The sequence below is a fragment of the Rattus rattus genome, chromosome Y (genome assembly GCF_011064425.1).
Source record: "Rattus rattus isolate New Zealand chromosome Y, Rrattus_CSIRO_v1, whole genome shotgun sequence".
Classification (NCBI taxonomy): Eukaryota; Metazoa; Chordata; class Mammalia; order Rodentia; family Muridae; genus Rattus; species Rattus rattus.
The window spans coordinates 1,860,115-1,871,295 of record NC_046173.1 but is presented as its reverse complement, the minus strand read 5'-3'; the positions used below and the strand labels follow the sequence as shown (position 1 = coordinate 1,871,295).

The following is an 11,181-nucleotide window of genomic DNA, read 5'->3' as shown; positions in this document are numbered from 1 at the left end:
TCTTTCATGTACTCAGAACTGTGATTATAGTCAAGCTAATGCAGATCTATTTCTTTTACAGAGACAAGCTTGGCAGGAGGGACAAACTACATCTCTCATCTGTATATGTTGTCAAAGTTAAGCCCGAATCAAGTATCTCGAAACAAGTAAACTTACTCTCTTTAATGTAAAATAATATTCAAAATTGGAATACTAGAAGCAAAAACAGAACTATTTTTATGAAAAAATAAATGCTTGGGAAAAATAGGATTCATTTATAATACACTTGCATAGCAGGATTTCCGTAGGCCTAAGTAGGTCCATTGTATGGAAGACAAGAGTAAGTCCCAGGCTAGCTTTGTTGCAGGAGAAATATGCATAGGAAAATAGGATGTCAAAAGGCCGATGGTGCTGTCTTTGTCTGTTCAGGCCTGACCAGCTCTGACTGTTGTAGACCTGACCAGCTCCTGCCTCATGGAGGATCTTCCAGTCTCACAAGCTTCCTTTATTTCCCAAAGAACAGAGAGTGAAAAATCAACTACTCTGGCCTCACTGTCTCCTACACTGACATGTGAGGATGCTATAAACAGTGGAACCTGGAAAGTAAGCCTATCACTGGACTGGTATGGGACCTGCGTGCTAGTTCAATTGACCATGCCCTCTGCTATGCCTTTCAAGTCTTCATTTTAACAGGAGCTAATTTCATGGTCCACACATAACCACAAATGATCCATGACTAAAGGGGGCTGCCAAGTTCTCTGCCATCAAACTCATAGTTTAGGGCGATGATTCTGTGTACTGAAGTGGTGCCTTTGGAAACTTAGCTAGACAATTTTGTAAACATAACTCAGAATGGGGTTCTATTTGTCTTGTAAATTGCCGATTAGATGCGAATTCCATGGGTTTTTTTTTAAAACCGCTTCAGGTGGTCTTTCTTTATCTGGGAGTCCTGATGTAGCAAACTGCTCATACAAAACTCTGGTACATCCTCCAGCCAGTTGTACAATGGCATTTTAGGTTACTAAACAAAAAGTTATTTTGGACTGTCTCTTAATGTTCCCTACAAAGTTGTACAGTTATTACCTCCTGACTTTTGTCCTGGATCTTTGCCATCTGTTGAGTTTTATTGTGACCCCTTGGATGGACCCTGTCACCGTTGTGTCCTGCTATTTTTCTTGTTGGACCTGACAACCTAGGACCCTATTGGATGGACCCTGTCACCGTTGTGTCCTGCTATTTTTCTTGTTGGACCTGACAACCTAGGACCTGAAAGAATGTGATTGACTATGCTGTAATAGTGTACCCACCCTTACTTTAGTTTCTGTGTACTTGTATACATGAAGGTACTTTTGTACACGGATGTGACAAAGAAAGCAATGACCCAAGGACAGTTGTTTGAACTGAGAAAAGCATGTAAATAAACACCAGTGAGAACATATGAAATATTAACAAGAGCAGCGATTTCCCAGATCTCGGTCAGGACAGACCAAAGTTAAACACAGATACGTATACACATGGCCTTACCCAGCCATGTCAGCCCATGCAAGCCATTTTGGAGAGCAAATTTCTCATGAGCAAGGTACAGGGGCAGTCAGGGATGACCATGAACTAGTGGGTTACCTGGCCCACGCCAAGGTCCACTGTTCTTCAGGTAGTCCATAATTATTGTTTGTTTCAGGTAGTCCCCTGTACCTAAGGTCTTTGATGGACACTGGCTCACTGGGGCATAGGAGCACAGAGTGTTGGGTCCCTGTATCCATAAAAGACTAATTGGGCTTCCCCTCTATCCTAGGGCAGTCCCTGCCTGACCCAGTGTCCTTTTTCTTACAATAGGCACTCTGATCTTTAGGCAGGAATTCTCTTCTGTTGCCAGGTACTGTCTTCCTAGACTCTAACTACTGTGGCCAATGTTTTTTTTCTGTCTTATATCTCTCTTTAGTTCTTTAGCTTTTTCTTCTTTCTGTCTCTCTTTTTCCCTAGCTTTCTGCTTCTCAGTCTCTCTGTACATTAATTTTCTCAATGACTTTGCTTAACCCTTTAAGTTTCTGCAACTTTTTTTTAATATTTTTTTTTTTTTACTTTAGCCAAATTGGTGGGGTGTTTTTTCAGCCACTCACAGTCCCACATCATTGGAGTCTGACAGTAGACCTGGCACTCCCTACCTTCAGGCGTATTGAAGTCAACAGGCAGAAGTGAGGGCCTTCCATCTGTGTCTGGAACATTTTTTTCTGGCCGCTAGTAGGATTCTGTATTTCCTGTAACAGCTACTAACAAGCATCTCAAGTGGGATGGTGAGAAAACAAGAAGAGAGTTCAGAAAATAGAGGTCCACCGAAGAGGACAAAAGCATTCAGTCACACAGAAAGACAATCAAAAGATTAACAGTTAAAAAACAGAAGTGCGCACAAAACAAAAAACAAGCAGCCGCTGCAAGATTGCCACAAAACTGAACTGATTCAGATGGGAGCTTCCATGAGCTCATCAAAGACAGATGAAGGGGAGCAGATTCCACATCACTCCTCCTTCCCAACTAGAATCTTCCCATTGTCAAAGTCACAAGTAACACAAAACAAAGACCTCATGCAGGGGCAGTGGAGTTCAACCACCAGTAGCTGAGAAAAGGGGAATTTAAAGGAAGAAGCCACAACCCAAGGGGGTAGGGATGGTGTCATTGGAAAATGTCAAGAATACCAGTGAAAAAAATCACAAGGAGGAGCTTCCTGCTTCTCAAGGTTGTTCTCTAAGATTTTAATCTAACTTTATGGTCACCTAGTTCCTGGGAGAGAGTTGCCAAACGGGCTGTTGTAATTACCCATTCTATGGTCCTAGGAGAAGCTTTCTGGAACATACAATTCCAGGTCCTAACTGGTTTTATTCTTCTACTCTGAACCTTTGTCTGGCTGGGGGGTGTGTGTGTGAAGCAACCTTAAAACTTCTACCTTTCATTAGAATCTATAGGATTAAAACATCAAAACACACACAAAAGCCTCCCGAGGCTGCGCCCCACACCCACAGAGATTTCTGCCCCCGCTTCCCCCCCATACCCCCACCAAGGTCAAACTCAGGAGCCTCCTCCCGCCCCTGTACACACCGCATGCTAACCACTGAGCTGCCTCCCTGCCACCCAGGCTCGTTTACCACGAGCAGGTATGTGTGTGGTAGGGGTCACCACGCTGACCGCTGGGCCACTGGTCACCCTCTCCCGCAGAACCTGCGCTCGCTCACTCACGGACTCCCCGTCCTCTCCCTCCTGCCAGGCTCGCTGCACATCAGAGACGAAATCCTGGTGAGTGTTGGGTCCGGAGCGCGCTGAGCCTCCCCCTCTCCCATCTCCCCAGTATAGGGCAGGCACAGGGTCTGCGGGACGTGCTCTCACCACTGAGCCACTGCCCCATACTCGGTGCTGCCCCGACCACTGAGCCACACCCTCTCCCATCATCTCCCCCGGGACAGGGCAGACTGGGGCCTGCAGGAGGGAAGTCGGCTGGCTGGGGTTCTAACCACTGACCTAACGCCCCTCCACCCCGTACACAGCATCCTCAGTCCGGGCCTGCGGGAGGGAGGGCGGTTGGCGCTCTGACCACTGGGCCACCTTAGTCAAACTGACACGGATAAAAGGAAAACGGGGCTGAGGGTGGGGTGGGGTGGATGGCTCAGAGGTCAGGAGTCCGGAGTCCAGTTCCCAGCAACCACGCGGTCAGGATGGGGAGTGGGGAGCCGGGGGAGGAGGTTGCTCAGTGGTCAGCATGCGGGGGCAGTGGACCATCTCTCCCATGGACGATCTTGCTGAAGGTGATTCCCCGCCAGCAGAGGTGCCTTCCCAAGCCGCAGGTACGGATGGGGGCGTGGCTTTTCTGTGCGCCTGTGTTGGGCGTGGGTGTGAGTTTGATTGACAGTGGGATGCGAGTGTGATTGACAGAAGTTTGATTGACATGGGATGTGTTTGACCGCGAGTTTGATTGACAGCAGGATGTGAGTTTGACTGACAGCGAGTTTGATTGACAGCAGGATGTAAGTTTCACATCGAATTTGACAGCGGTACAGGAGTGTGATTGACAGAGTTTGATTGACAGCCGGACAGGAGTTTGATTGATAGCAGGACGTGATTGGTGTGTCCCCCCCTTGTCCGCCATGTTTCCCAGATGTTCGCGCGGGCGCAGTTCGACTACGACCCCCTAGAAGGGCGACCTCATTCCCTGCAAGGACGCAGAGCTAACGTTCGCCAAGGACAACGTCATCCAGGTCATCAACAAGGACACGGCAACTGGTGGCAGGGACGCATGCAAGGCCAAGCCCGGGGATCGGCGGGGCTCCTCCCCTCGCCCGAGCTGCAGGAATGGTGAGCGGCCCTGCCCCGCACTCACACTCGCACACTCAGATAGTCCCACTCACACTCACCTACACATTCACGCTCACTCACGCTCATAGTCACACTCATAGTCACTGAGTCTCACACTCGAACTCAGACACTTGCACACCACACATGTTCACTCTCACAATTACACTCAGACACTCTGATACTCATTCTCAGATTCACACTCACAGGGACACATGCTCACACTCAGAGTCACAGACACTCATGCTCACTCGCACACTTAAGACACTCAGATACTCAGACTCACATTCACAGACACTCCTTACACACTTGCATACCACACACTCTCACGCTCAGATACTCAGCTAGTCACTCATGCTTACACTCACTCGCACACTCTCACTCCTCACACACACGCTCACTCACTCACACTCACACTCAGACTCACACAGACACTCAAACTCACTCATACTCACTGCCCTGCACGCTCGCGCTCACTTGCACACTCTCACTCGCACTAACTCTCAGACTTACACTCAGCCTCTCACTGACACACTCAGACACTCAGACTCACACGCTCACACACTTGCATACCACACACACTCATACTCACACTCATAGTTAAACTCGCACTCACACTTGTACTCACACTCACTCTTCCACTCTCACTCACTCACTTCACACGGAGCCCTGGGTGAGCCCCCGCCGTCTGTCTTCCCCCCATCCATAGGAGGGCGGCGAGTGCGGCCCAGGCGGCCCAGGCCGAGGCCCCCAGTTGCAGCCCCTTGAGTAAGAAGAAGTGGTGCAAGGACAAGTACCTGGCCAAGCACAGCGCGAGTGAGTGTGACTTCTGTGCGGAGGAGCCTAGTGGTCTGCCCGCAACCCCAACCCCAAACCCTCAGGTAACGAAGTAAGCTTTCCACACCAGTGCATGGTCAGGAAGCCTAGCAATGTGCGCGCGCAAACCACTGAACTGCCCCACCTCACAATGCCCAACCGCACTGCACGGCCCACTGCACCACCCGGCCTAACGTGCTTTCCATTCTCCCCCTCCCCTGCCCAGTACCCCCCCCAAGTCTTCCATCGCCTAGACATCGTCTCCTACCAGGAGGTCGCGGGGCTCCCTGCGTTCAAGAGGAAGATGCTGGTGCTCATCGGTACCCGTGCCCCGCCTCCCTTCGCCCCCATTCGCCCCGGCCCGGGTCTCTGTTTCCCGTCCTGGGTAATGGGTAATGGGCCTTCCTTGGGAGGGGCATCGACCACTGATCTAACTGACCAGTGTTCTGTCCTCTGAGTGCGGGTGCGCGTCTGAGTATGCCTGCATGGGCTCCCCCGCTCCCCGGAGCAACACTGACAGATACCCCATCCCCTCCCCCACCCAAACCCTCACCTCCACCTCCAGCCCCCTCTCCTCACTCAGGGGCCAGCGCGGTCGGGCGGAGCTTCATCAAGAACGCACTGCTCGCCCAGAATCCGGAGAGCTTCATCAAGAACGCACTGCTCGCCCAGAATCCGGAGAGGTTCGCCTATCCCGCGCAGCGTGAGTGCTGGGGAGCCGGGTGGGCAGCGCACTGCGCGTCACACACACAGAAAACAAGGCTGGGGATCTCAGTGGGTGGCGCTGTCCACGCCATAGACACAAAATGGGGCTGGAGAGGTGGGTGGGCAGTGCTTCTCTCATCAGAGACGCAGAAAACAGGGCAGGAGAGCTCAGTGGGTGGCGCTGTCCACGCCATAGACACAAAATGGGGCTGTGGAACTGGGTGGGTGGCGCTTTCCATGTCATACAAACAGAAAGGGCAGGGAGATGGGTGGGCGGTACTTCCCACCTTAAAAACAAAGAACAGGGCTGGGAAGTTCAGTGGGTAGCACTGTCCACTTCATAAACAGAAAATGGGGCTGGAAGCTGGGTGGGCGGCACACCAATCTCGGAACTCCACCCCCACCCTACCCCACCTACCCCCACCTGCCCCGCAGACACCACGCGGCCCCTGCGGAAGGGCGAGGGGGACGGCGCTGAGTACCGCTTCGTGTGGGCGGAGGAGATGGCGCGGGGCATCGTGGCCAATGAGTTCCTGGAGTTCGGCAGCTTCCGGAGCGACGTGTTCAGGACCAGGCTCGATGCCGTGCGCCGCATCCACAAGTGCGGCAAGGTCACCATCCTGGACATCGAGCCCCAGGTGGGTGGGGGAGTCGGGGGTCAGAATACCAGCCATGGGATGAGGGAAGTGGGTGATCAAAAGTAGGGTCAGGGGTTTGGGGGTCAGAGTCAGAGGTTAGGGTTAGGGGTCAGTGTTAGGGTCAGGGTTAGTGTCAGGGGGTCAGAGGTCTGGGTTAGGGTCAAGGGTCACGGGTCAGGTTCCAGCCATGGGATAAGGGAAGTGGGTGATCAAAAACAGAATCAGGGTCAGACGTCAGGGGTCAGTGTAATGGTTAGGGTGGGGGGGTCATAGATCAGGGTTGGGGTCATGGGTCGGGGTTAGGGGTTAGGGGTAGAGGGTAAGAGAAAGGGTCAAGGGTTCAGGGGTCTGGGTCACGGTTAGTGGTCAGGAGTCAGTAGTCAATGTTAGGGTTAGGGTTCGGGGGTCAGGGGTCACAGTGAACAGCTGCGCCTCCCTCCCTCCCCGCCTCCCCAGACCATGAAGGCTGAGCGCACCACTGAGATTAGAGCACCGAGGTGGGGGAAGGGGCTTAGGGTTCACACCCGGGTCATGGGGTCATGGGCAGGGTGGGGTGGCTCAGTGCTCAGTGTAGCACCGGCTGCTCTGGCTAAGATGGCTTCATCCGCACACAGAGGGCGGAGGCCGCGTAGGCGGCGCTGGGGTAGCCTGAGCTACGTCACCAGGTTGTGTCGCCATCCCGGGGGCTTCTAGACCCCGGGGAACCCTACCCAACGCTCTTTAATTTATTTCAATCTTTGTGAGCATTCATTTATTCAAAATTTTAAAAGCCATTTAGTTTTTTGGAAATATTCATTTATTTAAATGTTCCCAAATCCATCATTTAAAATTTAAATTTTTAAAAATTAATTTGTACAAATTTAAAAACTATTTGTTTATTAAAATTTTTAAAAATCATCCATCTTTTTAATGCACATTACTCGGGACCTTTTATAAATCAGTACGATTATTAAATTGAGCTCTAACCACTGAGCCATCTTTTAAAAAATCGTAAAATAACAGCAACCGGCGCTCTGACCGGCTCACCACCCCTTACCCCCCTACCCCACCGCAGACCAAGGCCCTGCGCCAGCTCCGCACGGACTCAGACGCCCACCTCTTCGACCTCTGTCTGGTGCACAAGGTAGACCGGATGCTCGGGCGCCTGCACGAGGCCTTCGACCGCGCATGCGCCGACCCGCAGTGGGTGCCCGCGTCCTGGGTCTACTGAGCCACGCCCCAGCCACGCCGCCTCGCTTCGCGGAGGCCGCTGGCGCCGAATCCGACGCCGCCCACTGAGCCGCCTACCCATCTTCAATCGATTACAAATCTGCACGATTGTTTGATTGAGCGCTAACCACTTGGCTGCCTCCCCAGTCCCCCTCGCTTCAGGCGGCGGATGCCATCTTTGATTCGTCGCTGCTGGCGGCGCCGACCACTGAGCTGCCTCGCAGCCATGACGCCATCGGCGCGATTGTTCGATTGAGCTCTGACTATTGAGCTGCCGCACCCCCATCCCACACACCCCCACCTCGCTTCAGGACCCGGGCGCCATCTTTTTAAGTCGTTAGCAATCAGGGGCGGCCAGCGATCTAACTGCTGAGCCGCCTCACTCCCCGGCCGCAACGGGGGCCAGCCATCTTTAATCAGTCACAAATCGGTGTAGTCGACTGTTCGACTGGGCTCTGACCCATCGATCGATCGCTAGAGATTCCCAAAGTGCAAAAAAAAATCCACCCGAGTGTGCGTGGCGTGTGCTGAGCAGAAAGAAAATGAATTAAAAAAATAACGCCGGGGTTGGGGATTTAGCTCAGTGGTAGAGCACTTGCCTAGCAAGTGCAAGGCCCTGGGTTCGGATCCCAGCTCCGGGAAAAAAAAATGCCAGGTTCCCGTGATGCAATGCGTCACGTGTGTAAACCGCAGTGAAAAGTGATAATTATCTTGTTTCTATGGTATGGGCGATCCTATAACCCTATTGCTCTCTGGACCCCGACCCCCTGCGTGACCTTCTGGAACCTTCCACGCAGTGCACACTCACACTCAGACTTATACTCACACTCAGACTTAAACTCATACTCACACTCGCTCAGACTCACTCAGATTCACACTCAGACTCACTGAGACTCATGCTCACACTCACTCACACTCAGATTCACTCACTCAGACACACTGATACACTCAGACTCAGACTCAGACACGATCAGACTCACACTCAGACACATTGATACACTCAGACTTACACTCATACTCAGACAAACACGCTCAAACTCACTCATACAAATACTCAGATTCACTGACTCACTCAGACTCACACTCAGACACACTGATGCACTCAGACTCAGACTCATACACTCATACAATCAGACTCATACACTTACGTTCAGACTCACTCGGACAGTCAGTCAGAGTGACACTGAGACTCAGACTCACTCTCAGACTCATACGCTGACACACTCAGCCTCACATATATACTATGTAGCTTTCTTTCTTTCTTTCCTCTCCCCTCCCATTTCCCCCTCCCCCTCCTTCCCCCCTTCCTCTCCTCCCCCTCCTCCTGGCGTCGCCATCCTGGGGGGTGAGGGGGAGATGTGGGGAAGCTCAGTGCATGGAACACGGGCAGTGGTGCAGCTGCCGACGGGGTTCTGGGTAATGGCGGTAGAGGTGTTCCAGAGTGTAGGTCTGTGGCGTCTCGCACACTCACCCCCGCCCCACACTCACCTTTGCACACACTCACCCCCTGGCCCTCCATCCTCCCCACTGTCCATCTCTCTCTTTCTCTTCTTCACCCGCTGTGGGTGGGACCTAGTCAGCGCCACTGTCGCTGTCATGCTTCCTCTCCATGCGGGGTGGGGACACACGCAGTCACACACGCCACCTGGGTGATCACGTACCACAGAGAATCCACTCAGGCTGCACTGGGCCACATGCCCAGCACGCACACCAGGCTACCCTGCCGCCACCCCACGCCTCTCGCACGAACCGCACTGCACACCAGGCTACCCTGCCCCTGACCCACGCCTCTCACGCGGACCACGCCACTCACTTTCACGATGCTGGCGGTGTCCACGGCGACCCCAGGGCCCGGCGGGGCTTCGGCAACCATCGCTTTCTTCCCGGAGTCAATGAAAGAGGGGGACGGGTGCAAGGTTAGACCTCCCCACGGTGGCCATATTAGTTCTAAAAGAGTTAAAATAAAAACTTCATAAAAACTACAAAAGAACAACAGATAAGGGGACAGGACAGAACAGGCCTGAGACATGCCTGGCCAAGCCTAAAAACAAGGTCAAGAGATTGTTCCAGGAACTAGCTAGCCACTACCAAACTCCCTGCTCTACAAATAAAGATAAGACGCTCTCCTACATTGTGAACACTCCAGCCCGCATGTACTGCTTGCTGATGAGGCCTTGTACCCATTTCCCTTGCTGATATATAAATCAATCAAGTATAACCATGCTGAATCCCCTTGTCTTCCCTTATAAAAAGCCTTAAATTTCGAGTCTTGGGGCTCTACTCCTCTGTCTCCTGTGAGATACGTCCGGGTTGGGGAATTAGCTCAGGTTAGAGCGCTGCTCAGCAAGCCGCCAAGGCCCTGGGTTCGTCCCCAGCTCCGAAAAAAAAAAAAAAGAAAGAGATACGAGCCGTCCCAGAGTTCTGATAATAAACTGCCTTGTGTGTTTTACATCAAGAGCCAGTCTGCTTTTGGGGAAATACAATCCCGCCGACACTAGAGTGGGGGTCTCCCCTGAGAGGGGGGTCCTACAGTTCCTCTGACACACCACGGCCATGTCAGTTACCGTCAGGTCCCACGGTCGGTGTGGGCGGGGAGATTTCACAAGGAATTAATAAATTCCGCCCTCACCCGCAAACCCCACCCACCATAATTCAAGCCCTGCCCACACCCGTAAGCCCCGCCCACATCTGAGCCCACCCTGTAAGCCACGCCCTCTTCTTTGAACCACACCCACACCCATAAGCCCCGCCCACCCTTGCCCAGACCTCTTCTGTAAGCCCAGCCCACACCTGTAACCCCACCCATCCCTACCACAAGCCCCGCCCCTCATCTGTAGTCCATGTTGTCGCATGTCCAGGCAGTGGTGTTGCGGTCCATGGGTCGGCCATGTTTGTCCAGGAGGCCCTGCTTGATCAGCTGCTTCTTCTGGCTCGCCTGGGGTGGTGGGGGCATCGATATCAATCAATGCGTCATCGATGACCATTATGTCACCAATGATCAATCATTATGTCATCAATAATCATGTCATCAATAATTACTACATCATCAATCATCAATATCAATAATGCATAATCGATAAACTTGGTAGTCGGCCATCTTAATTGCCACTCAACACGTCATCAATAATCTTTACATCACCAATAATCAACACGTAGTCAATAATTATTACATAATCGACCATCAATATCAATAATCAGTGCATTATCGATAAACTTGGTAGGCAGCCATCTTACTTACCAATCAATACGTCATCAATAGTCATTACATCACCAATAATCAACACGTCATTAATAATTATTGCATCATCAATCATCAACATCAATAATCAATGCATTATCGATAAACTCTGTAGGCAGCCATCTTAGTCACCAATCAATAAATCATCAATAATCATTACATCTCCAGTGATCAATACATCATTGATAAATGATCATTGGTCAACTCGGAGGCAGCCATGTTGATTATTGATTATTGGTTATCAATCGATGCAGCAATGGC

General features: G+C 51.7%; 1 pseudogene; it reads left to right on the top strand.

Annotated features, from left to right (window-relative positions):
- The first annotated feature begins 3,680 nt into the window (after positions 1–3,680).
- LOC116889629 lies at positions 3,681–7,683 on the top strand (annotated as a pseudogene).
- Positions 7,684–11,181: the final 3,498 nt, after the last annotated feature.